Source organism: Ciconia boyciana, chromosome 10 (assembly GCF_034638445.1).
Source record: "Ciconia boyciana chromosome 10, ASM3463844v1, whole genome shotgun sequence".
NCBI classification, from domain to species: Eukaryota; Metazoa; Chordata; class Aves; order Ciconiiformes; family Ciconiidae; genus Ciconia; species Ciconia boyciana.
The window spans coordinates 3,555,357-3,572,901 of record NC_132943.1 but is presented as its reverse complement, the minus strand read 5'-3'; the positions used below and the strand labels follow the sequence as shown (position 1 = coordinate 3,572,901).

General features: G+C 40.1%; 1 protein-coding gene and 1 long non-coding RNA gene across 52 annotated transcripts in view; one reads left to right on the top strand and one right to left on the bottom strand.

Annotated features, from left to right (window-relative positions):
* Nucleotides 1–17,545, bottom strand: part of LOC140657453 (uncharacterized) — a 372,414-nt gene that overhangs the window by 318,818 nt on the left and 36,051 nt on the right. For 48 of the 50 annotated variants that reach the window (XR_012044349.1, XR_012044333.1, XR_012044336.1 and 45 more), the window contains one exon: nucleotides 5,187–5,310. The gene's annotated coding sequence lies outside the window, so the exon portion shown is untranslated. Of the gene's footprint in view, nucleotides 1–3,070; nucleotides 3,144–5,186; nucleotides 5,311–17,545 lie in introns of those variants that run through there. The other 2 variants (XM_072874469.1, XM_072874473.1) reach the window with 2 other exon arrangements.
* Nucleotides 213–7,576, top strand: LOC140657455 (uncharacterized). Of its 2 annotated transcripts, XR_012044353.1 has the most exons (4): nucleotides 213–371; nucleotides 483–660; nucleotides 1,401–1,470; nucleotides 3,838–7,576. It is a non-coding gene; the product is annotated as an uncharacterized lncRNA (long non-coding RNA). The 2 variants fall into 2 exon arrangements; XR_012044354.1 differs by lacking the exon at nucleotides 1,401–1,470.

The following is a 17,545-nucleotide window of genomic DNA, read 5'->3' as shown; positions in this document are numbered from 1 at the left end:
TATCCTCCTTCCGTTCAGAGTCACAAGTCAGAAGAAGGCTCACTTTAGCCCTTTGAAACATTCTTCTCCACCCACAGAAGCTGCAAATTTTATCTGAGAAATTCTGCGTGTGGTACAACCAGCAAATTCCTCAGCTGGAAACAAAGGAGCATTGCTGTCACCCAGCAGTCGTGGGCTGAGGAACTTCCTGCCCCCAGCCAACAGAAGAACTCTCCTCTTAGTGCTGCAATCAGAATTTACCAACCTACTTCCCATTCTCTATTCTGTGGCCAAACTTGCCTCCAGCCAGAAGGAAAAATAGGCAGCTTTCTGCCTGCATTTCCCCTTTACTATCCTTACAGACACACACAGAAGATAAGAACTCAGAAAGAGTAAGTACTCAGACAAGGTCAAATGTAAGAGCTGTCTGACCTCTTTTTCTTTTAAATCCTTATTCTGATTTCATTTGTTTCTGTTGTCCCCATTCGCTTTCATCTCTGCAGAGTCCCTAGTGTGAAGACATTCTGTGAAGACACAGAAATCACCCTCAAAAACCTTTGGTACCTCTTATTTGGCCTTTTTTCCTGTAAGACAAGAGTTTGAAGCACCAAAACCTTTCTCTGCAGATCTCAAGAATCTCCCGTTCTAAAAAAATCTGTAACCTTCATCACATGCATTCAGGTAACTCTCAGTTAAAAGAAACAAGTCTATCCCTGCTACTTAATGAAAATACTGCAATATACTCTTTTCAGCTGGCTACGCATATACAAGCAGAAGGAAAGCTCTTCCTTCTTTCTTTGACCCAGACAGACCTCTAATTGCAATAGGTATTTGAGTCTGTGTTATACTTCCTGAGCAGAGTCTCCCAGCTGTGCCTAACTGATGTGAATAACAGTATCTGGTAGACTATTTGAGTCATTTTTCCTTCAAATGGCTTTACTTCTGAACTGCAAAATAGAAAGAAGCAAAAAAGTGCTCTTAGGTATCATTTACAACAGAGTACCGAACAGAACCAATCTCAGAACACAATCTGAGCTTTACTCAAATTCCTTCTTAAAATTTATTTCTTCTGTTGCTGCTTACAGAAAGTTGGGCAACAAATTATGGTCAGTAAAAGGCAAAAGACTCACAAATCTCGTAAGTATTAAGTTATGTTTTACCCTGACTAGTGCAAACATGACTCAATAGTTCTGCTATGGCACTAGAGAGATCCAGATTCAAGTAAATTCACTGCTGCAGAGTCTTTAAAGTCCTCTTAGATAATCAGGAATATCACAACGAATTTATAAACTTCCTCAGTTATTCCAGATTTTTCAATGTTCACAAAAGTGCCAAATGTTCAGCCACTGGCAGGGGTTCCATAGAAACTGATATAATTTAATTATTTCAATTTAATATCCAGTTATCCTCTGTATATATAGGTACTTCATTTTAGAAACAGAATTCTTTCAAAAAGTTAAGAGGAAGAAAAACTAGAGCTACATGCCTAAGGTAGGACTAAATATTGTAACCACTTTTCATGCATTTTTAAATGCTAATTTTGTTTGAAATGTTTAGATTACTTCCTCACACCTATGAATAAATAATCCCATGCCTATGTGTATATTATTTGTAGGCACAGGCAAAAATACAGCAATGAATCTTAATTCTTTTCTGCATCACCCAGCAGGCTACAGCCACCCAGCAGATAGGAGAAAAAGGATGTGAAATGGAATAGATCTTACTTCTGAGAGATGACAATGTTTTGAAAAATCCAGGTGATAGATAGCTGATGCCACCACACTTTGTCTTATAGGCTGCTACTAAGTGAAATTTTACTCTCCTGGGGGGGTTGATTAGGCCTGTAAGAAAGTTACTTAAGTTTTCAGTTCAGAGACATTCAGAACAACAAGAAGTTTAAGCTTCTCATAGCAAGCAGTCAATGTGAATCATGGTAAAAGTCACTCCCCGGGCAGTGCAAGAAAAAATAGGAACCATGTGGTCTCAATACTATATAGAAATGAGCAAAAGGGGCAGGGAAAGCCTCTCATACTATTCATGCTGATCAAAAAAGATTAGAAGTATTGAGCTATTTAGGAAACCATTACGTACTGTATATAACGGTGCTGCTTTTGACCAAAGGCAAACCTTGAAAATTAGAAGTCCAGTTTTCAAGGCCCTGCAAGGTAAAAGACTGAGGAAGAAATTGGTAGACTGGATGCAGACTTGCTTATTCAAAAAAAATTTACAAATGCCATTTTTCCTAAATACAGGAGGCATCAAACAAGAGCTTTATGTTCTTTCAACCTTGCCAAAAAGGTGTGTGAATGGAAGTTCTCCTGCTATTTCCTTTCTCTGTCTCCTTTTTTTCTCAAGTTCGTGCTCAGCAGCGCTTCAGGGTCTCTGGAGCTTCTCTGACAACTACCCTGTCTGGGTAAGAGGCTAAATGACAAAAGAACATCTCTTGCATGCACATCCTCACTTCTTTTTTAAAACTGCATTTAGCAATAGCATATATGTAAAGTTTTGTGTGCTTTCACATGAAATGCAGTCAGTGGCCCTGTAGTCTGTTGCATATGTGTATGAGGTGAGACTGATCTTTTTGTCCCTCAGATGACGTATTTCAGAAATAGATCACTGTATTCAACTGGCTAGGAAGCCAGTCTTCTGTAACAACCTGTGCTTTGCTAATACAGCCTCAAACTTCTGTTCTTCCAAATAATAAAATTACTTAGCAACTCATAGTGATTCTTCTGCTGATGAGGTTCTACTGAAATCAGCGGGGACTCTCCTACCAATTTTAATGGGCGTCAAGTATATCAACTCATGTCTCGTAATTTTGTTCCTGTAGCAGTACAAGCGAGGCATAGGTAAGAACCAGTCATAGTACAACCTGCATAAAAACAGAACAGAAAAAAAAAAAAACCCTCTCGTGCTGACTGTTACTGCCTTATTCTTCTGCAGGCATTGCTGGGAAAAGAGGAATGGGTGACAATATTTACATAAGGCTCTTCTCAAGGGTGAGGGGGAGTATGAGAGAAGCACCGAACATTGATTTACTGGGGGGTGGAAGAGGCAGCCCTCACATCATCACTGATTTTATTAACATCACCTGGTGCTTCATGTGTCACAGGATGCAGTCCCAGGTCCCACCACCTTTCAGATTCCAGTGTGGTCTATGGCATCTGTTCAAAAATGTCATAGGTATGTAGCAGAGACTGGCTTAAAAAGGAAAAGTAAGACTATCATTAGGGATATGTTACTACTGTTTTCAGTCCAGGAAGCCAGGTCATTTTGGGTTCCCATAAATAGAAAGTGGCAAGCCAGTAAAAAAAGACTCAGATTCTTGTTGCACAATTTTTCTCCTCCTGTTCTTGATTTAATGCCAATGTAACCAAAAGATTGACCTACAAGAGCTCAGATTTCCTTCCTGTTTCTTCCCTCCCATCTCCAAGTTTCAAACTCATAACTTTGTTATCTGTAAACCCTGCTACAGCTCTCTTCAACAAAGTTAAACACACTGTCAAATGAATCAGCAGTTCAAGTATGAGCTAACCCCATCCAAACACCATCAAAGGTTATATCAACATAGTGATGGCTTTTTAGCATGGTTTCCTAAGAAAGCAAGGCTTCTGTAAATATATTAGTTACCAGTCTGCCTACGACCCTGTTCTCCCTCTCCACCAATAATTTTTGAACCATTGGCCAACTTCAGCCGTATTTGATGAAAGGACAGAAATCTCAATGCCAGTAAGGGGGATTGGAAGGGAAATCAGAGATACCCAAAACAGTACTCCTGCTGTGGGCACCAGACTCAAGTGTGGGGTGCTAAGATTCCTAAACCTCACCTGTAATCAGTTGTTACTCCATTTGTTTCAGAGAAACTCACAAGTTTGACCTTATCCTGAAAAGGACCAAAAGCACTCAGGCATTTGTTTGGTGTCATGAAGGAGCCATGACAAAGAGTTGAGAGGCCGCAAGGAACAGCTTCTGCTCAAGTCTCGGGATTAAAACCCGTGCTTATTTCCTTTGCTGTCACAAGGCAAGAACAGGAGATTCACATGCAAGTCTTCAGCTCTGGAGGATTTTATCCAGCAATGTACTTCATTCACCTCAAGCTCCGCAATATCTTGCACCAGAGCATTTGCCATTAATGAGACACTAATCCTCAAGCAAAGAGTCAGTGCGACACTGCTGTGTTCACACAGGCACATCCTGAAGCAAGGACTGCATCTGGTAGTTCACATTAAGGTTCTTGACCAAGTCTGAGTTCAGGGACAAAATCAAGACACGCAGCCATCTACCCTGGTACAAGCAAATCCCGTAGCACTCCCAGCTCAGGAGAGCTAGTTTTACCCTGGCACCATAAAGACTACTTCTCATTTAGTTCTTGACAAAACAGGGTTCCCTCTTTGAATCTTTTACAGTCAATACGATCTCTCTCCCTCCCCTGTAATCACACCCAGCTCGCTAACAATAAAAGAGCCCATCTTGTCAGCTTCTCAGTGTGGCAATAATGCTGCCTTTTGACTTCTTGCTGCAGAGTGGAAAGATATTATACTATTAACTGCTAATGGCAAGCCCTCGCTGCATATTAATAAGCCAGCCAATGAACAGCATATACTTTATTATTCGTATTACAGCTAGCACAACAAGCCGAGGTGACAGACAAGTACTGAAAAAAAAAGCTAAAAGGTATCAAAAGATGTACATATGCTCCAAGTTGTTGAAAAACATGTTATATCCAGGGAGATATTTTTAGGTTCCCATAAACCGACAGGTGCCTACATTATGCTAGAAGTCTTTAATCTATAAAATTGGATTTACAGCCAGTGCTTCAAGAAGAATGTATGCACCTAACAGCCACAAAGACCTGCATTGTCTGTACATTTAACTGGCACAGATTTGTAGGACTCACTTAGAACTCTAAAGAAGTGTACACATGCTCTTTCTAAATTTTCTTCAAGTTTTAATAGCCCAAAGTAGAAGGGGGGTTGTTTTGATTTTTTTATTATTGTTTTGGGTGAGCTTCACTTAATCAAAGCTTTAACAATATGTAATTTTTCCTTGGAAAGCTGGCCTGCAATCAGCATATTTAAATAGCAAACAGTTTATTGTTAACTTAACAGAATCTAACAGCTAATGACTCAAGCATGGGTTAAAGAAAACCATTACCGATGGCTTCCCTAGGCAGTACATCTGTATTGACTGTAAAGACAAAAACTTACCAGTTGTACAGCAAGGATTTTTCCTCCAGTCTCCAATCAGAGCAGATTATTTCACCAAAAGTGCTGTCAAGTCTTTGTCTGACGGGCAGAATTCCTTCCTTGGCCAGATCTCTTCACCACTGACCTGTTAACAGAAAGCATTTGGAAGGTTTTACTTATTGCAGATAGTATATAAGTTGTATTAAAACACTGTAAATAATTGTTAAGTTTGTACAACCCTGAACACTCAATATTGCATCAGGATGACCCCCAAAACCACCTCTGGAATTCAAAACCAGGTGTTTCACTGCCACTTTCCTATGTAACCCAAACTACCAAGTGTCCTTTATCCTGTGGACTTCTGTATATCCTCCTTCAGACTCTAAAACACACTCAGCAAACCAATGACTTTTCAACAGTCTGATAACCTTGTTCATTGTCTAGTTATGTATTTCTAAATCTTTTAAAGCCTAAAGAACAAATTCCCAGTACTTGTTGTAAAACAAGAGTCACTGGAGTTACTACAAGGAATGGGTATTTTGAATACCATTGTACCAGTTACCAACCTAAGTAATCCTCATATGACAAGGCGTTTCTATCCACCTGGTTCCACCGACTCAAGCAATATTTATTTATTTAACCACTACCAAAGAGTCTCTTCCATTCAAAATGAATTAATGACCTTTCAACTCTAACAGATGCCTCTACACATGAAACTTGTAAATGTGACATGAAAACACCTGATTGCCTTCCCTCTCCTGGCGATTCAGTAGAAACACCGAGGCAGACACCGACATGGCAGTTTGTCAGATCTCTCTAGCTGTCCACGGCACAAAAAGGGTGATCGCTGATGGTTTTGTGCTTCTGAGAGCGTCCTGAACTGATTAGTTCTACTGTTTTCCTTGGATCGGTGCATTCTGTCATTCTTATTTTCTCTAAGCACTACTATCTTAGTCCTTCAGCAATTTTGTTTAAGTCAATTACATTCTTACGGCCTGAGAAGTTACTCGAAGTGAGAAAAGGACTATATTTAAAGCAGGATATGAGTAATTTTTTTTTTATCCCTTCAACAATGTAACTTGATTTCACATTAATAACATCTAGTTTTAATTTCTTACTGGTAACTCCACTTCAAAATAGGGAAGCTGTGTCACTGAAAAGTTGAATAGCTTGCCCAGATAAATTCAGCAAACTAGACTCCCAGCCTAGATACCGACCACTAGATTAGCTTGCCCTCCAATTGCTTCTCTGGGAAGATTCCCTCACTATTATTGACTCTTATTAATTTCTACATGTCTGTATTACACAAATGCCAGCGGTGAACAAAGAAGAAATTGCAAGTTCTATAATAAACACTTGGCAAACTTCTCAATGGAAGGTATGTCTCCTGTCTGACCTTATTATCCCTGCACTAGAATGACAGTGGGATTTAGCAATCAAAAAAAAATATTTATGCTTTAAAGTTATTCTAGCAAAAGCATTAATCCTTTCTGCCCTTTTAGGAACTGGTTACTTATTTTCCCTGAGAGACTGAGCAATAAATATAAATTGTGTAATTCTAAGCAATGGAAAGAAAATGTTACTTTGGTTTTAGTAGGATAGAAGAGTTACCATAAAAGCAAATCACTAAGACAGATCAGTTCCTTATTCCACAAATACGGAATGAAAGGGATGCATCCTTCACCAGATTCATTTGAACACAAAAAAGGGCAAAAAAAAAACAGAGAAAAAAAATATACAGCCAAACAGCTCACAAATCTGTGGGACAGAAATAGAGATTTCAGATACAGCAGAATCTGCAAGTGAGAATCTATATACAAATAATGTGTGTCCAGCACACTCAAAATGTTTTTCTTAGAATTCTAAAGGAAAACAAATGGCAAATGACTGAGGAATCTCTGAAATCAAAGAAGTCTTCTGCCTGTGTGAATCCTTCCAGAAACACAAGACAGTGTTCTTAAACGCTAGAAGACAGCACTCGATCTGGTGTCGGAGGTCAGCCTCGGAGGAGGAGTAATTCACTGAAGAAGATGGTGATGTCAGCTCCAAACATGAGATGGAAAGGATCCAGGAAACCTGTTAGTTCTGCAACCATTCAGGAACAAATATTTAACTTGGGAATTAGCAAGGAGACCAACTTGGAACTGGCAAGGGATCTCTGTAGAGAAGCAAAGCAGGAATTATATAAGAAATGCAGGTCAGAGTCTGTAAGGAACAGGTCCTGTTCTGCTCGTTCCTCCAGCTGTTCCACCCAGACCGAAGCATTTGCATCCGTCAGGCATCTGCATTTTGCAGCAACTTTACCGAGGCTGGAAGCATCCACGCTACCTTACATGGTGGCTGGGATGCCTTGAAAATGGAGAACTCCTGCCGGGGGGGAAATAACTTCAATGAAATTACTGTATCTTGGAATAAAAAAGTAACCCTTTTTTGAACCTGCCATGGACTGATACTCTTTTCACATCAGTCTAAGGCTGGAAGAACCGGTTTTATACGTCCACTAATTTCCACTTTCCACTCTTGGAACTTTTTATGCCCGTACAAGCAAGGCTGAAAAGCCCTCTTGTGAGCAGGTAACGGCTGATACACGAGTTCATAAAACCACAACTCAAACTTCTTTCAGACAATGAAAACTTTAGCTACCTGAGCCTCATTTCTCTCTCATGCAATATTTTCATAGCTGTCATTAATTTTTTTCTGGAATTTCTGCATCGATAACTATACCTTGCTCCAAATACCTAGGTATTTACTAAATATTTCTTCCTTCTCTGTAATTCAAAGGGAAATATCCCCCTAGCAGCAGCAAGAGCAGTTCTAGGCTCTGCCCACATGCAGGCTCTGGGATTTTAAAGCCCGCCAGCACGTGTACATGCCTGGCCCAAGATGCAGAGCAGGAAGCGTCACAGGTGGTTTGGAGAGAATAAGCTTAAGTAAATGCAGTATAATTCAAAGGATGGAGACAGAGATTTGAGCCCTGATTTAAAGAGCTGAAAAACAGAACAGGAAGGAACCGCGCTGGTGTGGGAAGCTGGAGCGCATGGTCTGGAAGTCCAGAGCTGCTGCTGCTGCCACCACAGCCATAAAACCTGGGAACTCACAATATGCCACCGATCCCTCTGACTTTCCCTACAAGTGTTCTCAGCTGGTATTCACTGCCATTTACTTCCTCTTTCCTATTCTTTATTCAGTGCATTGTTGTTTGTTCTACTGCCAATTATTTTCATATTTTTCTTAAGTGGGTTACTTCTTGACCAAATTTTTTGATGTCTGTGGAGCCACAAGTTTTTGATATCCCAGATGATACTTTCAGATAATTCCCAGTTTCCAATAGTATTCCCCACACTAAGTTACATTCCCAAATGCATTCTGTAACTGTATGCATCAGTCTAACTTCGGAAAATTATTCCTCTTGATGTGGTATATATACACATGTGCAAGCACATGAGTGCATGTGCACATACATTTGTGTGCATAAACCATAGATAAATAACTGGAGCCATGTCCTATTTACAGAAGGTAAGTGCAACCAGATTGCCATTAGTACATAAGGATACATAAGGAAGTACTCTGTTTTAGAGTGACAAAGACGCATTCTTCTTTGTCCCTCAGAATTAGATTAGTCTATGTGGTAACACAAGCTTTCTGTGTTAGGAAAAAACATTTATATTTTTAGATGACTGGCCTGCAATAGTTTATTATCTACATGCAACAATCTTCTAACCAGAAAATCTTTTCAGAGTTATAAAAAAGCATATTCATGCAGGACTCTAAGAAGACTGGCCCAGAATTCACTCAACAGTGAACACCAATCTTAAATTTGAGGAGATAAGAGGACCTGGTAACAAGTTCTATTATGCTCAAGAGAAAACTGAATATAAAACTCATGTCTTAGCAATTTAAGTGAAAGTGTTGCCCTTCTGCATGGCTGAAAGCTTCACACTGTGCTGAGAATAAACTTGCAGACAGCAATGACAGCTGTGGGAATGATGCCACATATTAAAATGTTTAAACTCTCCTCACAGATGACAACAGGAGTAGTCACCCAACAGAGCATCGCTCTGCTCAGGTACAGGTCAGCTGAGACAAGGAGCAACACTTTGGTGAAGACTATAACTTGAGAAGAAAAATAAAGCCAAAATAAGTTTTTAAAGATAACCCTTTAAAATAAGGAAGAGTGCTTAAAAACATAGATTAAAACTAAGAAATTATTAAATTCTTATTAATAATTATTAAAATAAACTAAGAAATTAAGTATAAACTAAGTATAAACTTAAGTATAAATTAAGTATAAACTAAAATAAACTAAGAAATTATTAAATAAACTAAGAAATTATTAAAATTTGGCGTTGGGCGCCAAAAAGGACTGTCGTGGTTTAGCCCCAGCTGGCAACTAAGCACCATGCAGCCTCTCGCTCACTCCCCGCCGGTGAGATGGGGGAGAGAATCAGAAGAGTAAAAGTGAGAACACTCGTGGGTTGAGATAAAGGCAGTTTAATGGGGAAAGCAAAAGCCGTGCATGCAAACAAAGCAAAGCAAGGAATGCATTCACTGCTTCCCATGGGCAGGCAGGTGCTCAGCCATCTCCAGGACAGCAGGGCTCCATCACGCGTAACGGTGACTTGGGAAGACAAACGCCATTGCTCCCAACGTCCCCCTTCCTTCTTCTTCCCCAGCTTTATACACTGAGCATGACGCCGTATGGTGTGGAATGTCCCTTTGGTCAGTTGGGGTCAGCTGTCCTGGCTGTGCCCCCTCCCATTTCTTGGGCACCTGGCAGAGCACGGGGAGCTGAAGGAAAAAAAAAAAGTCCTTGACCAATGTAAATACCACTTAGCGACAGCCAAAGCATCAGCGTGTTATCAATATTATTCTCATACTAAAATCCAAAGCACAGCACTATACCAGCTACTAGGAAGAAAATTAACTCTATCCCAGCCGAAACCAGGACACACATCAAGCTAATTAATTTAATCCATAAGCAGACATATATCTTGCCAGAGAAAAATGGAAAGCTTCAAACTGATCTCAAGAAATTATGAAAAAATGCAAGAGTAGGTAAATAAATGTACGTTAGGCATCTCCTGGCCCCATCATCAATAGAAGGCAAATACCTACACTGAGCCATATCCATTTGCACTAAAAAAAAAATTAGCATATAGCATACATAACAATCTTTTCATTAATTCACTTAAAATCATGTGAAAGATACTGCATTGTGACAGCGCCTGGGATTCCTCCTCACCATCAAATCTGGAAATTGTAGGTTTTTAATAAGGTTAGAGACAGATGAAGGGAAGAAGCCATAGTTTGGAATTCCTGATTTGCACATCACTACTTGTACCTAAGTGTTAGGAGTCTCAATCAGGCACAAAATCAGAAAACAACCCTCGAACGCATGTCAGAAAGCTGTAGCCTGTTGTAGTAGAAAGTTACTTATCAAAACTTGAGTCTTTGCAGAATCACCAAAAAGAGCATGAGAAGTCAAACCGCTGTCCCTACGAGCAGCAGTGCTCAGTGGCTGTAGTATGAAGCACCGCGACAGCCTTCAGCACGGCCCTCTGTAGCCATCGAGTCCAATGGTCGTATATACAGCAGTCAGGTTAAATGACATGACTCGGGGAGCACCTTCCCCGCTTCCCTGGCTCTGTGATACGGCCAGCTGAAGGACGTCTGCAGGGTCCCATTCTTCTCCATGAAAAGCAGCCCGGGGACAAAAGATGTTGTCTTATCCTGGATTGCATTTTAGCCCCCTCTGCCTATATTGCCTTAGCCAAGAGTAGAAAGATGTTTGCATATGAAGCAAAGAATTAATTTTCTCAGCCTGGTATGGAGCCAGCATTTGCAGCCCTTCTAGGCCTGAAGGCTGCTCCAGAGGCTAATTTACAAAATGAGGATAAACATCCCCAGCTTTACAGAACAACACAGAGTGCACATTTGACAACGCGTTGTGTGCATTTGTTTACTTTTTGCTGCAAAAGCTGCCATGATGTAAGCTTCCCTGGCACTTTCCCTTCCTGTGCCTCCCCTTAACTCCGGGCAGGAGAATGGTGGGTGAAGGAATGGCTGGAATGTGTTTGTTGTAGCACAGTTTTCTGCTCTGCAATCACTTGCTGCTTCCTGTCAGACTGCAGGGAAAAAACAGGCTTCCTTTAATATCCCCAGTTCAAAATGTAGCTAATGCTCCATTTTCTTGGGATAAAAGAATGTTTTATTAAAGGAAACTATGCAAATAAAAATATTCTTAATTCATTTTTTCCATTAATTTACTCCTTTTTACACCGGGACTCAAGCATGTAGGTCTCCATATCTTATCCATTATCTAGTCTTATGTACATATTTTGCAGAACAAAGACATTGAAATTGTGAATCCAGTTCTCCAATCTAGGCACTTCATACTGTCACAGCCACATAAAGAGGCACGGAAGCTAGCAGAACAAGATTCACAAGGAATAACCTCAGGACGAGGGAGTTTCCCAGCTGTCATAGAGCCAATGGAGTAACTCTAAAGTTTCTCCCGGAGCCCTTGTAACCAGGGCAAAAAGTGCTCAGAGATACTGCCGCTGTAGCCAGCTGCAAGAATAAACCCTCCTGGCCCTCACAACTCAGCACCAGCCTCCCAGCACGAGAGCCAAACGCTCCTTCGCCTCTTCTGCCTTACTGAGTAGGTTGCAAGGAGCAGAAGAAATCCAGCTTTGGTTCTTTTGATACCACCAAAATCCCCATGTAAAATATGTAGGCTTCAGAGTTTGGATTGTTGTTCCTCAAAAGGAAGGAACATACTTTTTTTTAAAAATGTTCCAGTCTGCTACAATTAATACAAGATTTTTCATAGCAGTAGTCGTTAAATCTTTATATCTAGTATAATATCAGAGAAGTTGCCCTCAGCTGTTTCTTATTGCAAGCTTTACAGTTGCTTCATATGCAGCATTTTGATCTGTCAGATGACATCTGAAATTCGTTACTGGTTTACAAGACTCCAGTTCGCATTTTTAGATATATTCCTTAAGTGTCATTTACAGAGGTTAGTGCCTTTGAATATCGAAAAGCAACTGCAGCTGTATCTACCTAAAAAAAGAAAACGAGTTCCATTTATATTGTATTCACGATGCTAGAACCAAAAGCGTCTACGGATTCCAAATTATTGAAGTACGTATCTATTTTTGCTTCCACTATAATTGTGAGGAAAATAACCACCAAAAAATAGTAACATATTTCATAACAAGCAGTACAGTTTTAAAAACCCATCCTATTTCTTGTTGATATTTCATCTGGATTTTTCAAAACATGAAGACATGAATCTGTAGATTTTTATTCTGGCATGTTTATACCACAAATTAAAAGTCACAAGACTTACAAAGTACGACCCCCAAATAGTCATACCCCAAATTGCTCTTTTCTGATAAGAACTCAAAGGGGAGCGAGGGTAGGCTTAGCACATGGCGCTATCCCCGCTGGAAACTTCCCCTGGGAGTATTTTCACTAAATCACAAGAAAGGAAAGGAGAGATCCACTATTACATTATTCTGGCCATTTTCATACTGGCTTTTTCCTACAGTACAGTTCCCAGGTTTTGGTATGGTTTTCTTATAAATTGAATTTAAAAAAAAAAATGAACTGTGACCAGTTCTCGAACACTGCCATCCCTCACAGTGTTTTTACATATGCTCTCTGTGCCGCTCCATGCCATTACTGCTAGCTAAGATCCTCTCTGCTGTTTACAGTCTTGAAATATTTGCAACTAGAAGGCAAATCTGCACAAATTATAAAGAGAAAAATCAGCCCCAGAAAAGTGTTAAATAATGGCACTTTTAAGCTACAACAGCAACACAAGACACTTTCTCTTTCACAAGTACATTTTTGAAAGCCATAATATAGAGTGTTAGTTAAACAAAGATGTTGGCACCAAAGGGACTGCAAAATTATTCAAAATGAGTGTTCGTAAAGGCTAATGTATGGAGTGCACTTAGTAGTAAGTTTTGTTTTATTTAAAAGTTCAGTATCTTTAAACTGCAAGTTAATAAGAAGCAGAGTTTGTGCGGCTATCGCTGCACTAGACCCAAATGTTTATCAAACGCATGCCCCAAACTCCCACTGATTCCAGTGCATTCCACATGGCACCAGGCCTGTGACTGCTGGCAGTGAAGATTTTATGATGAAATTGGAGAGCCAAAAACAAATACCCCACCACTGCAAATTGCATCAGGCCATTGCTCAACTAATCATGGAAACGTAGATCCTCCCCGTCGTGATCAAATTCCTTAAAGCACATCATCAGAGCAGCTACCATAACATTTTGCCTTTCTAATTTGAGGCTATTTTGCAAAATTTTCTATCAAAAGGAAAATAGGTGAGTTTTAAACATTTATTTTGCAGAATCAATCAGTTTTTAATGGTGAAACTTTTTTTAAATGGCCAATATTTCCATCTCTGGAAACTTCCCCGTCTTAGTATGCTTAATTGCTCCCTGTGCAAAATAAACCTCCCCTTTTCCTGCCAGGGATTTCTACCATACCCACTTATCTTAAAGGAGCACAACATAATTAGGCATAAAGCAAAGAACCAAACGTTACTGGTCCTGACACCATACTTCTGTTTGCAATGTTGCTAAGCAGAGCACACCACATTTACTTGCAGAAGACTTCTCAATACAGGCAAAGTTCATACTAGTAGGAAGAGAGAGCTCCAGTGAAGTACACTTCAGATCTCAGGAGGGAGAAGTGCTACAGGTGACTGTCAACTAGAAAGACTGGCTTTTCAGCAACAGCTTTTCTTTAAACAATAACAACATTCAGACTCCAGCAATGGAAACTGGGTCTTCTCCTCTACTGCCAGAGCAGTCCAAACCCAAGAACAACCACCTCAGCAACCGGCAACCGGCTGTGTCCTCTCGGCACGAATTCCTTCTGGAGCTATGAAGGAGGCAGCCCTTTGTGAAAATGCTGGAGGACAGTAAGACCACGCCAAATCCTAAAGGTGTGACAAGGTAAACAATATACCTTTATAGCTCCCCTATACATGTAAGGATATGAATATTAGAACAAATGATACGAATAAAGGAAAAAAATCTTCGAGAACTGGAAGGGAGGCCTGGGGAGCAGCCCTGCCAGGCAGGGACTTGCAGGAGCAGGCATGCTGGTTAGCAAAAGTCACATCTAACGCTCCTTTCACAAGAGGCTTAAAGATCACCGCAAGTAGCAGCAGACTTTTGATTCTAAGATCTTTAGTGAGAAAATTATTTTCATGTGGCTTAATATAGATGTTGTTGTGAAGGCAGCAAGGAAGAGAGGCGTTCAGCACTGAACCACTGGCTGGTTTTCAGTCCAACCAGATCAGTCATCAGAGGCAAGCGCCCCAGCCAGCGGTACCGTCTCTGCTAGAAAGGGGGTTAAGGGGAGGAGTTCTCATTGCATTTGTGTGCCTCCAGACCTCCAATTTAACATTAGCTGGGAACCTCCCCAAAAAAGCAAGAAAGACTTTAGGGTTGTTGGTTGGCATTGTCGCCCCACACACTAACCTTTTCCAACACCAAACTATTGTGGGAAATGAAGTGAAACGGGATTAAATTGCAGAAAGTATGTGAGCCACTAACGCTACAGGAAAAATGCATGGTATGCTGAAGTGAAAATGTGCTAATAAAACTTTTCTCTTAAATGATACACCAGTAATGCAATTCCATGAAAGCCTTAGGATAAATTCTTTACAATCTGGAATTAACGTAGGAAAATATTTTGAGTTAAAAGGAAAAAAAATCTATAGGTTCTCATATGAACTATGAACAGCAACTGGTTTCTTAAGTGGGAAACATTTGTTTATTCAAGCAACAAGAAAAATAACATGTTAAATACTAATAATGGTATGACAGCCAAAGGAATTTAAAGTTAATGGTGGCCATCTCTGCTAGGATAGGACCATTAAACACAGAGCCCTCTGACCTGAGCTTTCTGCCATTCTCAGTTCACGCTCTGCTCTAGTACTGCCCGGATTAGGCCAGTTGACAACTAAAGCAGGTTTACTCGTCCTCTGCATTCTGGAAGACAAAAATTAAAGTAATCTCAAAGACAAAACTCTAATTAAAATGTTACCCTGTTGGGCAGATACTGGTTGCAGCTAATTCAGAGTAAAGACAAAATAACTCTAATGACTGTAGGGCCACTACCTGAGATTTATATCAGTATTCATCTCATTTACCCTTGAGAGAATCTCATCAGTTTAAAAAAAAGTTGGTCCAGAATATCAGATTTCCTATTTTTTCTAGGTTCTATAATGACCTACTAGGGATTTTATTGTTTGGATTTTAAGGTTAAATTCAGCAATACTTAATAGCTTTTATTCATTTTTGCTATTACTTATATTTGAAAAGAGGCCATTTATAGCCAGATGAAAAAAAAAATTAAAAATCCTCTGTATTAATAAAATATGTAAGTAAGCACCTTTTAAAGCATCTATGTATTAATGTATTTTCCATTTATTTTAATGCAATTGAAGAAAGACTGTGCAGGTAACTCTAGATTGGAATCCTACCATAACGGTTAGAAAAAAAATCTAATTCATCTACCACATTACAAAAGTGCTTGAATGTTTCCAGAAAATTAGATATTCATATAGCTCTGTGAACTACCGTTGCAAATAATCATACCTATACACAGAATAAAAGAAAAAAACCTCTGCCTAACTTTTAGGGCAAGTAAAACTTCCAGCACGCATATGTGTTCTTAGCATGCATATTTCCAAATGTATTTTCCTAAATTGCACAATAACTGTGTGGACTTAATGCTCTTATAGGCTTTCTACTGCTGTGTCAGCATGCAACTGGTTAAGCTTTGACCCCCAGATTTCTCACCATCCTTAAAACAAAACAAATACTGCTTGCAAAACAGCAGGCTTTTCACGTCTACAGGTGAGTAAATATCAATACTGAACCAATAAGCAGAAGAGCTCATAAACAATTTAGAGCCTTCCCTTTGTCTTGAAAAAGTAATTTTCTGGAGGATAAGACGAAACTAGCACGATGTTTGTGTGTATAGGTGTGCTTCCTAGTACGCAATAAGATTGTTGCTGCTGAAGTACATCCCAAAGATGGATCTGTATTCTCCAGTACCGGCAGTTGCCGCTGCTGGCACTGGGTGTTACTCGGAGAAAGCCTCAGTGCATCTAGCCCGGCTGTTTACACTCTGTGCGTTTAGAGACAGAAAATCACTTTTTCCCAGGATCATATCTGATTTCAACATTCAAGTATTTTTCTCATGCTAGTACATGTCCAGTAAAGTGTTGACATTTAATTTTAAATACAGTATAATACTCAACTCCCACGTACACGTTATTTGTAACAACCATTCTTCTATTTGGCCTAGGAAACAAACACAAATGGAAAACTTACAAACTCAAAATTTAGGTGTTGAGGGAAAGTTCCTGGGAGAAGACTGAAACATAAGCATTTAAAATGGGCATTATGCATTGCTAAAAAAAAAAATCTTTAAGACTCTGTAAGCATCCAGCAAAAGTACGCAGTGATATGGAGAAAAGGAATCAGAATATCAACAGCTTTGCTGTGATGAGGGTGAGGATTTCAGTATGTTTATGACAGTCACGGTCTCCAAATCCACAACTGCAGAGCCTACATGTTAACTAGTTTGCCTTGAAATTAGCTGTGGCTCTGACTATGGGATGTTCGGCATCTTTTTTATTATACATCACTGAGGAAATTTGTGGGTTCCATTGACCACTCTCATTAGCTACTGAATGAAGAATAGGCTTTCTAATTGGAGGTGAATTCTGAGATGAGACAGAGGGTACAGTAAAGTCCTATGCTCTTTGCGGATTTTACTGCAGATAGGGATGGGAAAGAAGGAAAGGAGTAAAGGAATAGGGGAATAAGGAATTCACAGACTACCTAACGTTTCCAATACCGTGTGTTCAAATGTAGAGTCAGAGCTTCTCTGTTTCTTTGTGAGTGATACAGAAATCACTCAGAGCAAAATATTCTGAGAAAGAATAGCTCCCTGAGTGGGAGTTTGAGCACATCAATGCTTTGTAACCTGAGCCACGGTACAATACTGCTGCTACCACCCTCTCTGAAGGAAGTCCTTAAGGCGGCAATTCCTCATCTAACTGCTCGAGAGAGATCCAGCCCAACCCCACTGCTTCTGCAGAACTCCAGGAGAGAAGAGATGCTGTCAGACAGGGCACGAATACACGGGGATGTCGTACTGTCGTTCACAGCATTAAATACAGAAGAGTACGATTGCGCAGGAGTTCTTGGCATCTCCTCATAGGATCCACTCTCCGTGTCAGGACCATAGGGCAATCCAAGTTGGGAGGGCTCTCAGGAAGCCTCCAGTCCAGCCTTGCGCTCCAGGCAGGGCCAGTAAAGAGTTCACACC